Source organism: Xyrauchen texanus, chromosome 3 (genome assembly GCF_025860055.1).
Source record: "Xyrauchen texanus isolate HMW12.3.18 chromosome 3, RBS_HiC_50CHRs, whole genome shotgun sequence".
Lineage (NCBI taxonomy): Eukaryota > Metazoa > Chordata > Actinopteri > Cypriniformes > Catostomidae > Xyrauchen > Xyrauchen texanus.
Genome location: NC_068278.1, coordinates 20,989,481 through 21,012,933, shown reverse-complemented (window position 1 = coordinate 21,012,933; position 23,453 = coordinate 20,989,481). Strand labels below are relative to the sequence as shown.

The following is a 23,453-nucleotide window of genomic DNA, read 5'->3' as shown; positions in this document are numbered from 1 at the left end:
AGAAAGAACACCTTTCACCCTGAAAAAAAAAAGGTGGAGGAGAAATAGAAAGGGTGAAAGACTGGTAAAGAGATGATGATGATAATATCAGCGGCAAATAAATAACAAAAAGAATGCATGAGAAAGGACAAGATAAAAGGTCTTTCCAGACTCTCTTTCTCCAGATCCTTTTGGTCATGCCACCTGCACACTGCACCTGGCCCCCTCATTTCCACAGAGAAAGAAAGACAGAGCAAGAAAGAGAGAGTGCAAGGATACTTTGAAGCTTAAATCTGGATTCTCAATCACCATTCCTATGAACTTTACCCAAACATTCAGGAACACATTTGCTCGGTTTCAAAATTGCAGTGTTTATTTATAATAATAATATAATAATAATGAAGGCATGTGAAATCTGTTTTAAAAGGTAGGTAGTTTTGTTCGATGTAAGATAACATTGAATGTATCCTTCACAGAGAAGGAAAACTCATAATGCATCCAAGATGGCAGATGAGGCATGATAAATCTAATATATATATGCCTAATACATATATATATATATATGTATTAGGCACATAAGATGCTTCACAAAAAATATTTGTCTTAAGATGGTTATTTATATTTTCAGCTTTAGTGTTTCAATAGGAAATATACATTTTAAACTCTCAAACATTCTTTAGCAAACAGAATAGAATAGAAGAACAGGAGCCCTGCAACAGAAGTCATTGTACCCACAAAGCCCCCCACTGTACATCGTGTCAGTCTGATATTACAAAAAGAGACAGAAGCAATTGAGACATCCTAAACAGATAGAAGAACTGTGGCAAATTCTCCAAGAAGCTTGGAACATCTTATCTGCCAACAACCAAGAAAAACTGCATCCTGGTGCTGTTTTAAAGGCAAAGGTGGTCACATCAAATATTGATTTAGCTTTTTTTTTATGTTAACTGGACTTCTTATGATGTTAATTGATAAATGATAACTATTTATGACATTATTTTTTAAGACATCCTCACTTTGCAACATTAGTATATGTTGTATATTGTCCGGTACTGTAAATAATTCTTTTTTTTTCAATATATAGCTGTCTGCTTTAAACATAATTTTAACTGATTATAATATACTGTTTAACTAGTATAATATAAATAAATGAATTGAAAGCATAATGGTGAATAACAGCACTTAACTAAACATGAAATGATGCGTAAAACATAACTGAACCTTTATTTTATATGAATCATCAACATGAATCATCCAATTCACAAAATCAGACTCCCTGATGCTTTATATGAGAGGAAGAGGACTGTTTAGGAGAGTTTCACTTATTTTAACTGTCCAAAGTAACCGATTTACTAAAATGAACTCTCATTCATATGAGAGATTGGTTTAAGAGAGTGCAATTGATCCCTTTTTACTCCTTTCATAGTCTGCATTTAAACAAATGCTCAAATGTGCTAAAGGAAATGTTGACCCAAAAATGACCTATTTACTCACCTTCATGCCATCCCAGATGTGTATGACTTTCTATATTCTGCAGAACACAAATTAAGATTTTTTGAAAAATATCTCAGCTCTGTTGGTCCTTAAAATGCAAGTGAATGGTGGCCAGAAATTTGAAGGTCCAAAAAGCATATTAAGGCGGCATAAAAGTAATCCATCCTACTCCTGTGGTTTAATCCATGTCTTCAGAAGACATATGATAGGTGTGGGTGAGAAACAGATCAATATTTAAGTCCTTTTTTACTTTAAATTCTTCTCTCCCTGCTCAGAAAAAAGAAAGAAGAATGGAATTTGGAATACATTTTCCCATATCAGATGGCAAAAAAAACAGCACAACCCTGGAAAGTCCTGGATGGGTGTCAACCCTAAGTACTGCGCTGTTATCTTAGCATTATGCTAATACCACATTCTTTCAAAATCGATTGTGAATCACGTCACCTGTGTAGAGCACTCTTTGTGTGGCACGCAGAGTTGCTACCAATGTAGAGCGCTAAGAATTTGTCACGCGTGAGTTTACATGACAGCTAGGATACTGCCTTAGAAGGCAGCAGCTTATGATGTCAGTAAGCGGTGCACTAGGTTTTGGAACAGCTGAACTGGTAAACTGGTGTATAGATGGCAAAAACAAAATTACCACAATTTGGAGTCATTGTTGATGAGCCAGCTGAGGAGACATGCTCTAAAGGAGCAGCATGAAATGGAGACACAAATTCAGAAAGTGTGAAATAGATAAAAAGGAAGCGAGAGCCTGGTTTCCTAAGAGGCTAATTACATTCAGGCAAAGAGGAAGCTGCATAAGGGGTTTACAGTGTGACCAAAGAGAGATTATTAACAACCATGTACTACATCTCCTAATGAGAGCTGGGACGTGGTCCACCAGTTAAGCAGGCCATAGAAAGAGGCACACACAGGGGCATGACCACATGTCCGGACCCAAGAATTTAGTGCAAGGGACTGGGCCTCTAGAAGGACTCTGACCCATTGACATTTACTCAGGAGGAAGTGAAATGGAGGGGGTAATGGAACAGTGGGAAGAGGGGATACAGGTCAACAGAGGCGCAGACGCACAGAGCCAGCCTCACACCTGCACACAGCAGGCCAGTCTGCCCCACAACCCGGATGTGTGTGTCTGTGAGAGTGCTTGTGTGTACATGGATATCTTAATGAAGGTAAAGGTTAGGGCTACAGAAACGGCTAGACTGTTCCCCTCACAGATGGTTGAGTGTAACGTAGCCTCAGGGTAGCACAGGACCCATTGGGTTGACTACAGAAAGGGTCACTATGAGAGCAATACAAATATTATTTGAGAATACAACAGGGGGTTCCACAAAACTTGTACTGATTAAATGACATTTTTGGCAAATTGGTTAACTGAGATATACTGTATTTGTGATACATTTAAACGGTTTTACATGGCTCTCAGGAAAAAAATATTTTTAATACTCAATCCTGGCATTCTTTGGCCAAATATTTTGGTGTAATGACTGCTAAATTGTATATTTGACCATTGTCCTTGGCAACCAATCTCCTACACTATGCTAGTTCCATGTTATCTCTCACATTATCCACACCATGGCATCAACATGATGATTCTGATTGATGACTGTTTTCTGGTTCCAATCTCCAATAAAGCAAAAAAAAATTGATCGAACTGAATTGATCGAACAACACGGAGAAAAAACTAATGTTATCTAATACATTGTATTGTAAAGTGTTACCAATTATTAAAATGCAAATCAGTATTTCATGTCCAATTTTATTTATTATTTGGTAATTACCCATGTAATAAGTGGGATAATGCACAGTCAGCAAATCATTATTACAAAATTAACCCCTTCATGATGTTATAAGTCTCCTCCACTTTGTGTCTGTGTCCTGATCACCCTGTCTGTGTTCATTTTTGAAAATGGCCGGGTGAATGTTAATTATCCCTTACATACAACATACCTAAGCAGTTTAAATAAGATATTTTCAATGTGTTCTTGAAAAGCCCTCTTTAGCACAGTAGGGTGTCTAAGGATTGCGGTTGGATGGACACAACTGACTCTCCATGTGACAATTTGAGAGGAGCCATCTAGATACTCAAGGACATCATGCTTTAACAGCATGCAAATCCAAGAATTTGAATCTCACAGCATTTTAATACTGAAACACTTATGATTTGAAAGTGAATATGGCATGTGACTTAACCACAGTTTTGTCCTTGAGCACACTATAGTAGAACAGGATGTTTAGTCTACCAATAACCTAACCCAAACCACAGAAGTGCCCACTCAACAGGCATGTAACAAGAACTATTAATAAAATATTGCCAGAAAAACTAGAGCCATCTGTATCTCGTAAAATGGGTTAGGGTCACTCCAGTAGTGACTCTCGGCATCCTGCAGTATAATAGTGGCACACACATGGACGCAGTAGCTGGTCAGGTGTTTGTGCAGGGCTACAGTCACATCCTGGCTTCTCTGAATGGGTAGCAAAGTTAGAGGCCTGTGGAAGGAGACATCAAAGACATGAGGCCTGGTTTAAGGCATGAGTGGTGTAGCTTACAGGTCAAACAGCCACTTAGTGATTAATATCAGCAAATGGCTCCAATTATTACCTGCCAATCATTCAACACCTCCCTCTTTCTCCCCTAATATTTTCAAGTATAGGGCCATACAAATGGACAGATACAATCACCATGCCATGCTCATCCTTTTCTGTCTGTCTCTCTCTATTTCTGTCTTACAACATCATTAAAACTCTTGAAAAAAATGAAATGTTGGCATTAGTAGTTGGAATAATATTTTTATTTTACAAAAAAACTTAAACAGAGAGGACCACTTTAGAATCTCATGACTGTGTGGAAGCTTTTTGACAATTTTTGGCATTCTTGTGAAAACATTTTTTTTTTCAGGTCAAACTAGTGTAATCCTAATGTAAATGTAAATAAATCTGGAAGATTATTAGTAAAGCTATCTTTAGTGGTCGAATGAATGATTCTACCTGAATTATTGCGTGGTATAGATTGAGTAACATTAGCTGATCGCAGCATACTAGAGACAAGATAATGATCTGAGATGTCCTTGCTCTGCTGCATCATTTCTATAGTATCAACATCAACTCCATATGACAGAATTAAATCTAGCATATGATTATGGCGATGAGTTTGTCCTGTCACATTTTGTCTAACTCCAAGAGAGTTGAGAATATTGATAAATGCTAATCCCAATGTGTCATTTTCATAATGTGAATGTTGAAGTCACCAACAATTTAAGCTCTTTCCACTGTAACTACTAGATCTGATAGAAAGTTAGAGAATTTACAAAAGAAATCAGAATACGGCCCAGTTGATCTTCATACTGTAGGAAGTCAAAATACATCAGGGATTTTTTATTTGTATCTGATGGTGACACATTAAGAATTATTAGTTCAAAAGACAAACTTAAATCCTATCCTCTGAGTAACACCAAAATGTCACTGTAAATCGCAGCACCACCTCTTCCTCGACCCTTCAGATGAGGTTCATGTTTATAAAATTAAATGGGGCAGTAGCTTCAATTAAACTAATATATTCATCCGATTTAAGCCAGGTTTCAGTCAAACAGAGCCCATCCAAACTATGATCTGCAATAATTTAATTACAATTAGTGCTTTGGTTGAAATAGATGTTTAGTAGCACCTACATATAAAGTTGAAGTCAGAGGTTTGCATACACCTTAGCCAAATACATTTACACAATTCTACAATTCTTTACATTTATTCATTGAAAACATTCCCTTTCATAGGTCTGTTAGGATCACTACTTAATTTTAAGAATGTGAAATGTCAGAATAATAGTAGAGATAATGATTGATTTCAGATTTTATTTCTTTCACCACATTCCCATTTTCAGAAGTTTACATATGCTTGGTTAGTATTTTGGTAGCATTGCCTTTAAAATGTTTAGCTTGGGTCAAACATTTTGGGTAGCCTTCCACAAACGTCTCACAATAAGTTGCTGGAATTTTGGTTCATTCCTCCAGACAGAACTGGTGTAACTGAGTCAGATTTGTAGGCCTCCTTGCTCGCACATGCTTTTTCAGTTCTGCCCACAAATCTTCAATCGGCTTGAGGTCAGGGCTTTGTGATGGCCACTCCAATACCTTGACTTTATTGCCCTTTAGCCATTTTGCCACTACTTGGTGTCATTGTTCATTTGGAAGACCCATTTCTGACTGAGCTTTTACTTCCTAGCTGATGTCTTGAGATGTTGCTTCAATATATCCACATCATTTTCCTTCCACATGATGCCATCTATTTTGTGAAGTGAACCAGTCCCTCCTGCAGCAAAGCACCGCCACAACATGATCCTTACCACCCCCATGCTTCATGGTTGGAATGGTGTTCCTCATTTTAAAACTAGTTCTCCATGTGGAGTTTAATTCGCTATTTTGCTTTCTTTGTTACAATATTTAGACACACCCCCACACACATACACTAGCATATACTCCACTATTTAGTTAGGATTTCCATGTTATGTTTTTGTGTTATATTCATATAGTATTGGTGTGTTCATTGCTGTTTGATTATAATAAATCTCGATCAGTAAATTACAATAATTTTTCTCTTGTCAAAGAGTGGTGCACCGAGGATAGAATTTAATGAGTTAAATTCTATTATTTAATGTAATTATTAATTCATAAATATTCATTAGTTCTGATAGTAAAATTGATCTAAACAACCAGTAGCACCCTACAATAATTACGTTTACAATTTTTTATCCTTTATCAATCCTAATTTATTTGCTAATTTGAGTATATAATAAGTAAATGTAACTTTTTGAAGTTGGTGTTCCCAGCATGCGATGGGCTTGAACAATTAATGAGCTTGCATGGTTTCAAGGTTTTAGAGGTAATGTTGCTGTTTTGTGAATTCTGAAGTTTATTTTCTTCTCAATTACCCATTCATGATAAAAAATAAATTCCATCATCCAGATTTATGCACCAAGATTTTCTTATATACCTGCAATGCAAGGTAATATTTCTTTAAAGATTACATAGTATGCATTAAGTTTTCTGTTGGGAGTCTTCCGTATGTCAAGTGGTATATGATCAAACATGCGTTTGTAAGGAAAATTCAAAACCTGACATGTTCTAATAATGCAATATGTTCATTTAAATATTACTACATTTATTCAAGTACCATGTATATAATGTTTGTAAGTAAAATGTTACTGTATTTACTAACATGTTTAAGTTACATTTACTCACTTCAAGCTATATTATATCATGAAGTTAAATAGATTTCACTTAATTTTATACCATTAAGATTTACTTCGAACAATTGTATGCTAAAACTTTTGAAATAAAGTAAATTGTTGCAAGAGTATAAGCAGCAGGGTCGTTTTAAAATGGAGTCAAAATATACAGATGAACAGTTACATACAAAAATCAATCTTTATGGATTAAAGGTTTTCCTTGCCAGTTTACATTAATGGCTTTTTGCAATTTCACAATTGTTTCAAAATCAAACAACTGAGAAATTGAAATACAAATGTTGTACCTGATCTGATTTTTGCTATCCAGATCTGAATAATTTTTCCCATCCAATCTTAGACAACTCTGAGTCATGTATGAGGTGATTTTTATTGAAAAGTATCAAACGCTTTCAAATATTGATCTGTTTGTTTGAGCATCCCGTCCAGCCCAACACAGCAACAAAGCATTAGCTCAACCAATGACTTGAGTTTGGGGTGGGATTATCGGTTTTGTTCAACCAATGGCAGATGGGAGGGGTGTATTTGGAAATATGTGTGGAAACAATTTTTATTTTTGCCATTTCATTTGGTGATGCCAGTATGACAGAAATGAATCATTCAGAGTATTGATTTGGATTCCTTCTTTAGATCATGAGACAATAATAATAAAAAAAAACGATCACAGAGATTTACTGTGGATTTGGTTCACAACACAAATAGCATTTTACTAATTTCCTAGTTTTCACATCACAAATTTGAACATGCTGTAATTACACAGCATGTCACTTTTTGAAAAACCAAACAAATGTTTTCACAGCTGATTGATTGTGGTTGATTAGAAAGAGTATATTTTTGATGCACTTAAATGCAATTTGATTTCAAATAAATGTATATGAATTGTAAAAGTCAAACCTTAAAGGGATAGTTCACCTGTTACAGGGAGGTCGTTCCCAGGAGCAGGATCTAAATACAGGCTTAAAAGTGTTTAATAAAATAAACAAAGTACAAATTAACGGTGTAAACGCAGGAACAAAAGAAACATCGACGATGGTGGGAAAATACAGGAACAGCGACAACATGAACAATGGGAAAGGAAGGTCAAAACACATACAAGAACAGACCAGAAATGAGCAAACAACAGGGCTTTAAATACAAAAGACTAATGAGGTGAATGAGACACAGCTGGGAAACAATCAAGGACAGCTGGCAGTGATGAGGGCAGGGAATTATGGTATATGTAGTCTGGGAGGAATAGATGACAGAGGCAAAACACAGGGCAGACAACAGTGAATCGTGACATCACCCAAACATTTTTATTCTCTCTTCATTTACTCACCCTCATACCATCTGTGTATGACTTTTTTTCTTCTGCTGAACACAAACAATGATTTTTAGAAGAATATCTCAGCTCTGTAGGTCCTTGCAAAGTGAATGGTGACCAGACCTTTCAAGCTCCAAAAATCACATAAAGGCAGCATAAAAGTAATCCATTAGACTCCAATGGTTTAATTTATATCTTCAGATTTTTTTAAATGCATTTTTTTTATTATAAATTTCCACTTTCCCTTTCAGAATGTGAAAGTTAAAATTAAGATTTATAGTAAAATAGCACTTAAATATTTATCTGTTTCTCACTCGTGCCTATAATTTTGCTTACGAAGAAATGGACTGAACAACTGGAATTGTATGGATTACTTTTGGAGGTTGAAAGGTCTGGTCACCATTCACTTGCATTGATATGACCTACAGAACTGAAATATTTTTCGAAAAATCTTCATTTGTGTTCAGCAGATGAAAGAAAGTCATACCTGTGATGGCATGAGGGTGAGTAAATGATGACAGAATTACAAATATTTAGTGAACTATCCCTTTAAGGCAATAAAATGTAAACTGTACATAAACTGCTTAGATCAACAGACCTACAGCCAGTCTACATACTACTGCCATGTGTTTTTGTTGTTTTATCAGTGTACCAACCCTAGTAACTGGTCATTTTAATTTATAAAGGGAAAAATACTTTCATTTTCTGACAGACAATATTTATTTTACATCTAATAGTTCAATTATATTCAGTAACAACTGTGTTTGCTAGAAATAATTGTAGGGATTATTCAGTAATCCCTTAATTTGTACATAACACATGTCACTGCCATCCATACCAAATCTACGCCAATGGCATGTTGTTCGTTGCAACCACCCTGTTATTCACTCTTGACAGAGTGCACATATTTACTGTAGAGACATACCACCAGCTGCCTTTCCACACTGATATCTTGGCAAAATTGTTTGCAAATAGTTGTGAAAAATTGTAAAATGACCTCCAGGTACTCATTCCTGTCCCACTTAAACCATCAACAGACATTCCATTCTATACACACAGAAAAAAAAAAACATCTTTATCGTAAACACTCAAAATTCCCTTTTTGAAGACTGGAATTGCATTTTAGCTTTTCACACAAATCTACCATATGTAAACTGACTGGAATTTATTGTAGTAGAATAACTGAATCGTCCATGACGATATGGCAGCACGAGACATTCAGGGCCATTTTATGATTCAAATACCTGCAGTTCCCCTCCTGTGGCACTCAGAGAGAGAAGGAACACTTATCTCATTTTTCCACATTTGTCCTGGAGGAAACAGGGAATCAGCACTGGTATTTTCTTTTCAAAATGATAACGAAAATGTGTGTGTTTGCCTGTTACATCTGCCTTACTTTGCCTCAGGAGGCACCCTGCTTGAAAGGAAGACCCCTAAGGCTTATTGCCAAAAAAACGTTAGCCAGCCCTGGCTTGGAACATACACAAAACTTATTCCACTCATATTTCTCCAACACTTGCGCCTCAAACTGACAAATGTAGACATCATTGCAGATCTGACTCTATCTAGAACTTCCAATACATTTATTTCTCCATCCCTCTATCCAGCCACACTCACACTCAACAGATAGCTAACCCAATAATGAAAACTGTATCATTTACTCACCCTACAATATTTCCAAAGTCTAGTTAATTTTCTTCATCTGTGGAGCACAAAAGGAGATGTCAAGAAGAATATTTTTCCCTGTCACTGTTCACTTTCATCTCTCTTTGCATCTTTTTCCATACAATTTAATCAATGGAGACTGAGACACGTCTCCTTTTGTGTTCTACAGAAGAAAGAATGTCTTACAGGTTTGAAACAACATGATGGTGAATAAATGATGACAGAATTTTCATTTTGGGGGAAATAGCCCTTTAATGCAGATTAGTGCTTACGGCATCAGATCGGGGCATGCCTTAGAGTCAGACGCATGTGGTGGGTTCACTGCCGAATTTATATACCTATAGAAATGAGTTATGATGCCAAGCTATTTGAAAGCAGTAAAACATACGTGGGGGTTGTATATCATTGTATATATCTCTCTCCCCTCCACCCTTTCCCCCTTCCACATGAGTTAACATGTCCCAAGGCCTCCGCGAACATGGAGGAAAAAACCCAGCATATGTTAAATGGAAACATTCCCAATACCAGGCCTATCAATCAAGAGAGAGCTGACTTCACTGTTCTCCACTAATCTACAAAATTCCCTGAATCCGATTTCAATAAAGAACTAACTTTTCAATCATTGATAAAGTACGTTCTTTTAGTATGCTGTCGTGCAAAGCCAAAATGCTGGAAATACATTTAGTTAAAAATCTCATGAGTATAATCTGTCCTGTGACAGGTTTGGCTCATCTATGCTCAGATTCAGACACAACAGAATATGACAAACGCTGTAATGCAAAGTCCAGAGTAAAACCAAGTCATTTTCAAGCCATTTTCTCAGGTTCAGTGTTGCCGTAGTTGCGAGAACTCATGAATGAGCGTCTCTCATTAACGTGCATATGAAAGCTGAATTTTAGCTTTGTTTATCGTACAAATTGATTGTATTTCTTCAGAGGACATGGATTAAACCACATGAACCACTCACTTACATTGTATGGATATGGAATTCTTTAAAAAAAATAAAGAATATTGTGAAATCTTTGTTTGTGTTCCAGCAGAAGAAAGTCATACATATTTGAGACAGCATGAGGGTGAGAAAATTATGAGATAATTGAAAAATTTGAGTAAACTGAATAAAAACAAACTTTTTATCAGACAAAATCTATTTTAAAAGTTGATTCAGCTATCTAATGTAGAAAAAGTAAAGATTACCTAAATATTCTGATAAATTGAACTTTTATGCCATTCAGTATGACTCAAATTTAAATTTCAAACAGCGTGAACACACAATGTCAAGTTCGGTTAAGAAGGTAGAACAGTCTTTTAAGCATTCTCAGTTTGATTACTGAGATAGATGTTTGTGGCTTCTTATTATTGCCACTACTGTGCTATCACAGCTAGTTTTGGCAACATAATACACAATAACTGCATAGGGTTGTCCATTTAGGGAATTTACAAACTTGAGGTGGAATCTTCAAGTTTACTGTTGTCAGTCAGTAAGCCAGGGCTCCTACTTACATGGAAAATCAGGAAATATCAGGAACGTTACAACTTGTCATTTTCACTCTTAAAGGCTAGTTCTCGCATTATTTACTCACCCTCATGCCATCCCAGATGTGTATGACTTTCTTTCTTCTGCAGAACACAAACAAAGATTTTTAGAAGAATATCTCAGCTCTGTATGAGATTATATTTGTATGTCCATGATTATTTCCAGCTCAATTACACTTCTAGTGCTTGACACCTGCACCGAGTGATAGATGGTGCTAGGAAGTGTAATCAAGCTTGAAATCATGATCGCCAAGGAGACTGCTGATGTCAATATTTATTGTGAAAAATTTGCTGTATTTTGGCCTGTTATCACAGGTCACAAGTTTTCTTAAATTCAGATTTTTTTTACAACGTTTTCCTTTAACGTAAGCTTAATTGTTTACTATTCTTACAGTTTAAATCAAGTTACCATTACACTGTAATCTGTAAAGTTGTCATTACTAAAAGCCAATCAAGTGGTCATAATTAACAATGTAAAATTTTGGTATCATAACTCAAATATGTATGGACTAATTCAAAATGATCAAGTACAAAATTGCAGCTATGGGGAATACCCATAAAACATTGCGCTTGAATAAATTATGTATGCTTGGTCAAGACAAGGTAACTTAAAATATAAAAAGGATATAAAGGATATTAAAATGTAAGCGCAGCGTAGTTCTAGTGGGAAGACAAGCACAAGGTAGGTAACTCCTAGCAAATCACATATACGCAATTGCCTTATAAGTCTTCTCACAATCTATCACATTGCTGTTTCAGTGTGCTAACATGGCAACCTCCACCACCCCACCGCCACCAATTGAGTCCCATATTGCAAGTGTGTAGGCTCCTCACCCCAGCGTCCTATCTCTGGCAGGATATGACGGTTACGAGTACAACTTCTTTGGACTGCAAGATGGGCTTTCGCTAAAGAGAGACATTACATTTCTGTTACCTCTGATGAAGTTGGAGCCTGTTTAACTCAAGCCATTCCCCTCCACTCAAATGTAAGTACTTTTAAAAAGTCCAGATTTGTGTGTACTAAGAAGTACAGAGGAGAATCCTCATATGCTATAACTCAGTTAAAACAATTAATTAAATACAATAAGACTTTAATCACAGATAGGTTTACTTGTAACTAGTTAACTGTCCTTAAAAAGTTGAGTACACTTTACTTTTAGCCAAATTAGTATGTTTACGGTCAACTTTTGACATACTGATTTTTGCATTCCGTGTTGCAGGTAACAAATCATATTCAAAGGATGTCCAGGTGCAATAGATGCAGCATGCTAAGAGATCCCGCAAAGCTGGAAGCCCCTAAAGGTTGAACAGGTCTTGAAACAGTAGGCCGATTGGACAATGAGTCAATAACAGGCTGAGTGCTGTTGTTATGAGCTTAGTGGTGAGTATGAGAGAGAGATGGGCGAGAAAGCACAGACTCAACACTCGCCGCAATCCAAGGTTATGAGGACCCGAGAGGTGTCGGCGAGATTTATGGCTTTCTAAAGCCTGATGCTCCAGTTCGGAGAACCCTTAACTAGAGCAGATCAAAGATATGGATTCCAATAGGACAGACACTGCAAGGTTATTTCACAGTGCAGCTTTAAAACATTTAAAAGCTCAACTCCGCATCAGTGCTCTTGCACATTTGAACACCTCTAAATTCTGGTCCTCACACTGGGTTAAAGGAATAGTTCACCTACAAAATGAACAATCTGTCATCAGTTACTAACCTTTATTTAGTTCCAAATTCAAACAAATTTCTTCCTTTCTATGTAACACAAAAAGAGATATTTGGCAGAATGACTGCGTCAGTCAACCATTCACTTTCATAAGAAAAAGTTAATGGTGACTGAGGATGTCAGTCCCAAACATGCTACCTCTCCTTTTGTGTTCCATGGAAGAAGGAAAGTCATAAGGGTTTGGAACAAAATGATGGTGAGTAAACAATGACAGAACTTTCATGTTTCATCTCTTTAAGGACGATGCAAGGTGACTGTCAATGTGAAGTGGTCAATAGCTGGATCGCGGTTTTGGGATGATAAATGGTTTGCTGAAATATTATGCAGACGGGAGGTCTTGAGGGTTCGAAACAAAGCATGAATGTATGAATATGAATGGCTGAAATATTGATCCCTTTAATGCATCTGGACTGACTATGTACTGGATTAGTCAGGTCTGGGCAAGGATACCACTGCCTACTTATGATCCACTGTGATATGCGACAAAAGAAAGGAGTTCCAAAACGTTCCAGGTTGCAGATAATGCAAATAAATGTACATGCTAACCTTTGAGATGAGAGCTGCTCATTCTCAAGCACTGACCAACAAGTAAATGTGTTGTACAGGTCTTGAGCGTTAACAAATTTTGACACTTGTTAGTGATGTGGTTCAAGGGGCATTGGTTGCATGTATTGCCATCAATTATGCAGAATAGAAATCATACATACAGTAAAAGCAAACTTTACAAAAGTCATAGAGCAGGGGCCATGTTGTGTGAAAGTGCCTATTTTCTTTGTTTGACAAATGTTTTTAGGTCTTTTCAGGTCTTGATCTGTGCCATTTATCCGTGGACATTATTTTAAAGAAAATGAAAATGTTGTCTTCATAACCTTTCATGAAAAGTGATGTTCCTTTTAAGCTGATGTTACTAATGCCACACATGTTATTGGTTAATGTTAACTAGCTATTTAGGCATTGTTGTAAATAATGCAGCCTTTCTAAAAAATCTATCCAATAGTTATCATGGTAATCAGGGATGTAGTGGAGGCTAAACGCACGTAAACGCCGTTTACGCACCTCCCAAAATTCGGAAATAGCGTTTACCCACCTCCAAAGTGGGTTTATCCACCTCTAAATTGCGTTTATCCACCTCTAAATAGATAGTTCCTAAGCCATTTTAAATTAAGCTTATGTCGTTTTAGTTTCATATTGTTCATTATTAGTTTCATAGGTTGTTAAACCTAAGACGAAGTCTTTCATAATACGCTGCTGCCAGTGTTTCCCATGCGCGTGCATCGATATTGACTACTACCAGCTATATACAGCGTGCTGACCTCAAAAATCCAGCTGTATTCTAACAATAACTTAGCTCTCCTTATTAGCTAGGCTCCTTGCATGCTGGCTAACAGGGGCGTAGCACCAAATTTTGGGCCCTGGGTACAAACCATCTTGCTGGGCCCCCGTACCAAATATGTATGTATAGAAAACTGACTTCTAAGGGGTCCCCCCTGCCTCGGGCCCTGGGTACTCGGTACCCTTTACCCCCCCAGTCCGACGCCCCTGCTGGCTAATAAGTAATAACTGACAGTGCTGTGTTGGACAGATTTATGCAGCGGTGTTCCATGACGGAGAGAGAGCGCGAGAGGTACGGGAGAGAGAGAGAGAGAGAGAGAGGGACGAGCGAGAGGTAGCCTAGTGCTGCGCGAATGCGCTACGGCTCTCTGCAATCAAATACAATTTTAAATAGGCTTAGTAAAAAATAAAAAATAAATAGAAAATCAATGTGTGGTGGTCAGCGTTGATATTGTGGCGGGCCGCCACAAATAAATGAACGTATGGGAAACCCTGGCTGCATTACTCTCAGTGTTGACCAATCAGACTGCATCAAGATTCATCCATCACTCACTAGCCCAAACGTCTCATGTAAAAATAGATATCCGGCAATTTTTTAAGCGCCGTCAAAACAGCAGTCCTCCACCTCCTGAGGCCAGCAAACGGCCTCGGCTACAATCCCAAAGTGAGTGAGCTTGGAAAACAGTACTAAACTTCATGTTTTTGAGGTTAATTTGGTTAGATTAATAGATAATTAGATTCATGTCACACTGTATATTATTTTGTGTTCAAAATGGAACTTCTATTGTCTTTCTTCTGTTAATTACAGAAACTGAGTTTTCTTAAAATTAAAATATGTGGCACCAGATTCATTCTTCTGTTGTTAATCTGCACTATTTTACTACCTAATCTATTTTGATAATCAATTAGTCGGGTTGAGTCATTTTTTAAGACAAAAGTAAAAAATTATTTGATTCCAGCTTGTTAAATGTGAATATGTTCTAGTGTCTTCTCTCCTCTGTGACAGTAAACTGAATATCTTTGAGTTGTGGACAAAACGAGACATTTGAGGACGTCATCCTCCTGGGCTTTTGGGAAACACTGATCCACATTGTTCTGACATATTATAGACCAAACAACTAATTGATTAATCGAGGAAATATTCAACAGATTAATCGACTATGAAAATAATCCCAAATCCCTAATCATTATGTACAAGTGCATTGCATTGGAAGCCCTGGATATAAGCCTCCCTCTCTATCTCTCTTAAATATTTTTGTTCTCTCTGTTTTGTCATTTAGTAAACTTTATAGATTTCAACCATATTATTCCTTCTTGGGTCTCTTTAACAAGAACTTAGATTAATGTATGAATTGAATAGTGATTGTGTGACCTATGATGAGGGAACAACCAGTGATACCCTTGGTAGTACCATCAAATGATAGCCTATAGCGATGTCATCAGGATACACATACACCGGTAGGCAGTGGCCCACCTTACCGGGTGACCACGTCATGGTCCACCAGAATTTATAGTTTACCCACCTCTTTTTTTACCACTACACCTCTGATGGTAATATAACACTGTTAAAATTAAAGCAATTTAAAATTCACGTCACGAAATTGTCGTACCAAACCAGAAATACTGTATTTCATATGGACACAAAATTAGATGTTTTAATAAATATTGCCCTCTTTCAATACAATGACAGTGAACAGTGCCTCACTTTAAGCTTTAAAAGGAGCAAAAAGAATAATAAAAGAAGCATGTGACTCGTGCATCATATTCCGAGTCTTCTAAAGGCAAACAATGAATGGTGAGAATTAACCAGAAATTAAAGATTTTTTTTTTGTGACAATCTTGCAGTCCATTACAGATACATGGGAGTTATGAGAGAAGCCCGTTCACATTCGCATTTTCTTGCGTGAACATGCATTGATTAGAGCTGATTTGTTTTTTGTTTTTGCACTAAACAATGAAAGTTCTCATATGAACATCTCCTTTTGTATTTCTTAAACAGAAAAAAAAGTCTTACTTACATTCACATTTACATTTATTCATTTGGCAGATGCTTTTATCCAAAGCGACTTACAAAAAAGGAAAACATAAGCGAATCATCTTAAGGAGACAGCGGTACAAAAGTGCCATATTTCAAAGTTTCAGTAGCATCAGAATAGTATTCAAAACATATACAAGTGCAAATTATTATTATTTATTTTTAGTGCTCTTGGAAAAGATGCGTTTTATATCGTTTTGTGAAGACAGAGAGTGAGTCTGCTTCACATACTGGTTTGGAATGACATGAGGGTGAGTGAATTTCATTTTGGGTAATCTATAACTTTAATATCGTCTGGATAAGACAATAATAGCAAATAATGATTGATTTGAAAAATTGGCCTTGAGCCTCCATGTTAAAAGCTTCCTCAAAATGGGTGTTAGCGATGTGGAATTCTGGACAGTAGTAGTATAATCCACAATTGACCACAAATTCACATTCAGGTCTGACTCCATTCTCCACCATCCTCTTTTCACGATCCAATCAATTTACGATTGATAAAATCAAGTCACACTATCAGGGGCATACATTCCTGGGGGGGATGAGTGGGAATAATCCCAGGAATAATCAAAACATGTACAACCCCAGCTGAATATTCTGTTCCATCTGAAATATGTCACATTGCAGAAGCAAACCTGGTTGCAAATAATGTTTCATGATAATTTTTTTTATACACAAATTTCTGGAAGCAATAGGCACGATGGGTCCTGAAACACCTGTATCATATCCTTTCCCAGCTCAGAAGCCCTGCATTGGGGCTGTGATGGCTCATCAATCTCTCTGAGCTGGACTGAGTGAAGCTTGTTTGGGGTGGGACTTCGGTGCAAACCCACAGGAAAAGAGAGGCTCCTGAAGCCACAGTGCCTGCTAAGGATGAACACACTTGTCATGTCAGAGTGAACCAGTGGAATATTTCAAGAGATGGAGGAAAGAGAAGGATATTCATGCAAATTCATCCCAAAAACCTTCCTCTACAGCTCTGCTCAAAAACTGAGTGAACAGCTTTGCTGCCAACTGCCTACATAAGTGTCATGGACACTCCATGTCACAATTTGGTAATCACATTGCAGGCAGCAACTCCACAAACCAAACAAACTGCTCCTCACATGAAGCATATGAGACACGTAACTCAAAATTGATTCCAAAAGAATTTAACATTAGCATACTGCTAAGACAACAATGCAATACTCTTATACATTTAGAAACCTCATGGTACTAGCGGTCAATCGCTCTAGATTGATGTATTGATCAAATATCCAACAATGTAGTGTCATTGATGCAACGTGCAATATTCTAAGTATATTTTTTAAGATGCACCTTTATTTTGACAGTCTCATACCAGCCATGTCCATATGCATATTCGTCTTCATTACTACACATTTCTATCGAAGGGCGCGTCCTCTTCAAAATGTAAAACAAGCACCAGACGATGCAGCAAAACATAGTACTCTGAGCAGTAGCAGCTAAGAAAAAAACACAGATAATGTACAGTATCGTGGATATGGAAGTATTTTTGATGAAAAAGAAAAGATGGGTAGACAGAGAAAATCCATGTTATAGCAAAAAATGCCAGTACTAATTTAAATATGCCAAACTTATCAGGACACCTTAAAAGGAAACATGGGGTGAACACCAGTGATACGGTTACTGTGAAAGAGACCCCTTCACCTGCCTTGACCAACTTATTCCCACATAAATTCTGCCAAAACTCCAAAAGAGTAATAAATATATAATAATCATTTTTCTGTATTATTTTTGTCAACTGAAGTACCTTATTTTGTTGTAGATGTCCCAATGTGGATACTGGATTTGCACTTTTCAGAAAGCTCAATAACATTTTCAAATTATATTTGGGTTGCATTTGTTAGTTCATGGAAATGTAATAAACATATTATCACTTCTTCGATTGCAGGTCCTTGAATCGAATCGAAATTGCATTGCGGCAGACTTTGAGGTATCGGGAAACATCGGATCGCTGGCTAAGAGAATCGATATACGACTGTATCGTCATGAAACTTGTGGTTTGCACCCCTAGATTTAATGTAATTTATTGTTACATTAAACTATTTTTACCTATATATTTAGGAACTGAATGAATTATAAAAATATTTACTGTATATTGGCCATTTTTCTTTATTCAACCTTTTTTTCACTCAGCTTGTCACACTGAATTCTGGAATTGCCATCTCCATGGAGCATATGCAATGCTGCCTTAGAATTTGGCAAAACAAGGTACATTAGCAGGCAATGCAATTACAAGATTCTAGCCAACTTTGGAGTGACGTTCTCGTTAGGACCACATTTTAAGATGCTGTTATTGCCTTTTTCTCCCCATGAGAGTATTGTGCTTCCTGTTAGTTTGGTTTTTGTTCAATAAATATATTATATTTTCATTCCTGCAAAGTTCTGTGACAGAACAATATAACCAAGATTGGACTCAGCAGGAATTTTATTTTTTTTCCTTTTAAACCTTGTTCCGCTGTGTGTCATCAGGATCGCACCCCCAGAGCATCTTCGATCTCCGTCAGGGGGAACCAGTCAAAGAGGAAATATGTACTTGAATTTCTTACGTTGGCCTCTGGTTTGGGCTTCACCCAGGAATGCCTCATTGATCTCTTTATGACTGGCCTGGTTGAGCCCATCAAGTCTTGTATTCCTGTTGGAGGTGAAGAGGGGAGTCTTACCGAGACTGTAAAATTGGCTTTAAAGTGGGATTATTTTAACTCTGGCCTGATAAAAGCGATGCCCCCTAAACAAAGTTGGGTGCTACAGCCCCTCTTCGCTAAGTCCAGTGGCCAGCATCTCTCAGACACAATCCACCAGTCTGTTCCTCAGCCCAGTAACCAGCATCAGTCAGACACCAGCCTGTTGCTCAGTCCAGTAACCAGCACCCACCAAACACTATCCTCCAGTCTGTTTCTCAACCCAGTAACCAGAACCCATCAGAAACAGCCCCTAATCTGATGCTTAGCCCAGTAGCCAGCACCTTCCAGATACCAGCTACCAGTCTGTTGCTCAGCCCAGTAACCAGTAACCAGCACTCATCAGACATCAGCTACCAGTCTGTTGCTCAGTCTGTTCAGTCCCCAGCAGGTGCCACTCACTCAATCCTGTCCCTTGAGGCCTCTGCCCAGTCTGACCACATGCCAGCATCCGCCACCAATACTGAGCCCCCGCTAGTGGCTGCCACCAAGTCTGACCCTGTCCAGTTCCCTGAGGATTCTGTCCAGGCAGATCTGGTTGCTTCTGATACAGCCACCATTACGCTCTCTATTCCCTCAGAGCCCAACAATATGTCCTCCATCTCCTCTGAGCCTGTAAACGCACTCTCCATCTCCTCAGCTCCAACCAATACATTCTCCATCTCCATCAACAAATCCTCAATTTTCTCAGAACCAATCTTCTCACTCTCCACCTCACCTGCAGTCACCGAATCAGTCCAGTCCTCCTCTGGTCTTCCTGTTGCCTCGCCCCTGTCTAATTCACCTGATCTGCCTGGACTGTCACATCTCCCTCCAGCTCCACCATGGCCTCCTGTCCTGTCATGATCTCCTAGTCCATCCTGCTCTGTTGGCTCTCCTCAAGCTCCACCTGGTCCCCTGGTACACCCTGGTCTTCAGTTTCTCCACCGGTTGCACCCATGTCTCCTGGTCTGCCCTGCTTCTCTGGTCCTCTGTTCCTGCCAAGGCCAACCTCCTGGTTTATCCCACCCTCCCCGGTCTGTCATCTGTCAATCAGCCTGATCCTTTCCGGTCCATTTTATTGTCAGTCAGGAAAATATCTTACATCCAATTGCTAAGAAAAGGTATAGCACAGCTCTCCTGAGGCCACACAATTTGAGCTATAAAAAAATCCATGTTTTTTTTTCTTCTTTTTAATACTTGCCTTTGCAAGCAAAACTAATTACAGTAAAAACATTTAATAAGGTTTGGCATCAACTATATGAATGAAGAGTTGTTACAAAAGTCAAAACAAAACAATGCAATAGAAATTGTGTTTTATTTATACCATAATTTGCTCGAGCTATGATTAAAGAAGGGATGTGAATCACCTCTGTAGTCTGCATCCCAAAATCTGTTGTGGTTTTGTCTTCAGCTGCTGTTTTCCTCCATTTCACCCCTGACCTTTTTCAGGGTCCCTGTGTGCAAAAACACACACACACACTAACGCACGCACGCATGCACGCACGCACACAACCATCCTCTACAGTAAACTTTCACAACAGCTTACAAAAGGAAGTCCAAGGGACTGCTACAAATCCCCTAATTTCCAGTTAAATCTTTGCTTAATTGCTCATTAAAAATCTTTCATGCAGAAAAATATTATACATTCAGTTAGCTTACGCATTCACACTATATATGGTGCCTTTGGAAAATAAGTCAAAATGTGGAGTGCTAGGGTCAGGCCAGGCCAACATATTAAAGTCCTCTGTGCAGTGACGAACTACAAACAACAACGTGCTTCACCCAATAAAAAAAAAAAGAAAAATAGAAAAATAATTGCAACAGTAAGCTTTGTTAAATTCAGAGGCTTTGGAGTTGATTTGAATCCCTGATAGCTATGGCCATTTCTGGGCTAATCCATGGAAAGGGTTAGAGGGAGGATAAATGTGTGTGTTCACTTATTGTGGGCAAATTAAAAGTGCATGCATCAAGGCCGCATTTTTCTAATCAGATGCTTCGGAAGTGAGACCCCGGGCGAGGCAATTTAGTTGAAGAAAAGAGAGAGAGAGCCCAGCAATGCAAGGGAGGAAACAAGCAGTCAGCATGTCACTTTTTGACCTTTAAGTCTATCTGATGAATTTCTGGTAATTAAATTGTTTGATTGGTTGAATTAATGATTTGGATAACTGCCCTTCAAAGCTGTTTACTTCTCGGTAAATCCAGCCCTTTTCTGCTTGTCCTGTTTTTTTTAACGTAACCTTTACAGAAATTAATATACACACCAGTTACATTCATAGCAGAAAAAAAAATGAAAACAAATTTTCTTGCCTCCTCAATTTGTGGGTGTGCATATGTGTGTGTTTTAAAATGAGTTTATGTATGTGCTTATGTACATGTTTATGAAAATAAAATAAATAAAGAACAAGAAAGATGGAATGGCAAAAGAGTGGTAATAAAAGTCAAGAAAATTCTCATTAATAAGCATATGTTTACACGGTAATGCTACTGGTCACCAATAAGACCACATAACCTGCCTGTCGAGACATCGCTATTATATGCAGGAATTGGAGGCTTGTCGTATTGAAAGGCTTTGTAGAGCTCAATACATCTCTAGGTTTCCAGCTCCCACGGTGACAAATCATTCCAAATTACAGATTCGAAGGAGACTGTTGTCAAAAGTCTTGATACGCTACCATTTATTTACACTCAGCTGATACTCATCTGAAAAGAAAACATGCAGATATTCTCTTGAATGGCATATATCACATTCAGTCTTCAGCCTATTTGTATCAGCGTATGCTTTGACAGTTGCCTCTGGGGAGCTTTTGCTTATGGTGCTTCGATTGATTACAAAATTAAGAACTATAGTAAAAAGAAGTTACAGCTGACATTTGTCATTTTTTTCCAATATGTAATGTGCGTGGCCTGGGTAGCTCAGCAAATAAAGACGCTGACTACCACACCTGGAGTTGCAAGTTCGAATCCAGGGCATGCTGAGTGACTCCAGTCAGACTTCCTAAGCAATCAATTAATCAATTATTGCTAGGGTGGGTAGTTTTGCATTGGGTTAACCTCCTCGTGGTCACTATAATGTGGTTCTCACTCTCGGTGAGTTGTGCGTGAATGCCTCGGAGAATAGCGTGAAGCCTCCAAATGCATTAGGCCTCCGCAGTAACACACACAACAAGCAACGCGATAAGATGCGAGAATTGACTGTCTCAGACGTAGAGGCAACTGAGATTCGTCCTCTGCCACCCGGATTGAGGTGAGTCACTACGCCACAACAAGGAGTATGAACTAAGCTAAAAATAATTTTTGCAACAAAATAGGCAAAATATCCCATTATTAAAGTTTAATGAATGTTTCGTGTATTTCCGAACACTCCATTTACATTTACATTTCACAAAACTGTCAATTACATACATCACAGTTTCAATTACTGGCCACTTATTAGAAAAGTTCCAGCAATTTAAGACCAATCATCATATAGAGAAGCCAGGTTTCCAGGCGTCACAAAAATCCATTGACGGAAAGACCAATGTCCAAAAGGCACCCAGATCCAGACAAAGGTGTAATGTACAAATGGGACAGGTGGAACATGTCCCTACCACTTTTTGCCTTTACCAATTTTGTCTAAATCTTTTTTTGAAATTCCCTGACAAGTGTCTAATGCAGAAAAAAACATCTCCACTTCTTAAACAGGAGTTTCTATTTCGTTCTTGTGTGTGATCCAATGCTGACATTTTTATTATTTTTATTTTAAATGAGTGCACACTGTGGCTGTTATCAGTGGTTTTAAGTGACAGCAGGAAGTGCTGGTCTCTTGTGTATCCAGACGTGCACTCCACATGAGCTGCAGCTCGCATTCAAATCACAAAACAAAATGCAAACCCAAGTGTCACTGTTCACTTCTACTAGTGCTGTCAGTCGAATAATTGTTTTTATTGCGATTAATCAGATATTTTTTGTCATTTAATGCAATTAATCACCGATTTTGAAACTGCTGAAATTTTACACCATATGTATTTATTTTCCTGTCAAAATACATTTATTTCCATCTTAGGAAAGAAAGCAAAACGTTTAGGTTACAGATGTAACCTCCATTCCCTGATGGAGGGAATGAGACGTTGTGTCGAATAAGCGACACTAGGGGTCTCTCGAGCGCCGAATATGCCTCTGATCTATGAAAAAAGGCCAATGGGAATTAGGCAGACAGTATTTGCATATCCCGCTCCCAGACATACGGGTATTAAAGTGGGCAAATACATTGAGTTCATTCAGGAATTTTCTGAGGAGCCGGGAGGACACAACGTCTCGGAGGTTACATCCATAACCTAGACGTTCCCCGTCTGTCGCTCACTTCGATGTTGTGTCGAAGAAGCGACACTGGGGGTCCAATTCAAATCACGTCATGCTGAGCCGTGTATGTGTACAGCTGACACAAGAGAGGGCAGGTATATTTATGGGGAAAGGCAACCAGTTGTGT

The 23,453-nt window shown here is 38.0% G+C and overlaps 1 pseudogene; it reads left to right on the top strand.

The window, feature by feature from the left end:
* The first annotated feature begins 19,267 nt into the window (after positions 1-19,267).
* LOC127624399 (uncharacterized) overlaps positions 19,268-23,453 on the top strand; it is a 113,801-nt pseudogene continuing 109,615 nt past the window's right edge.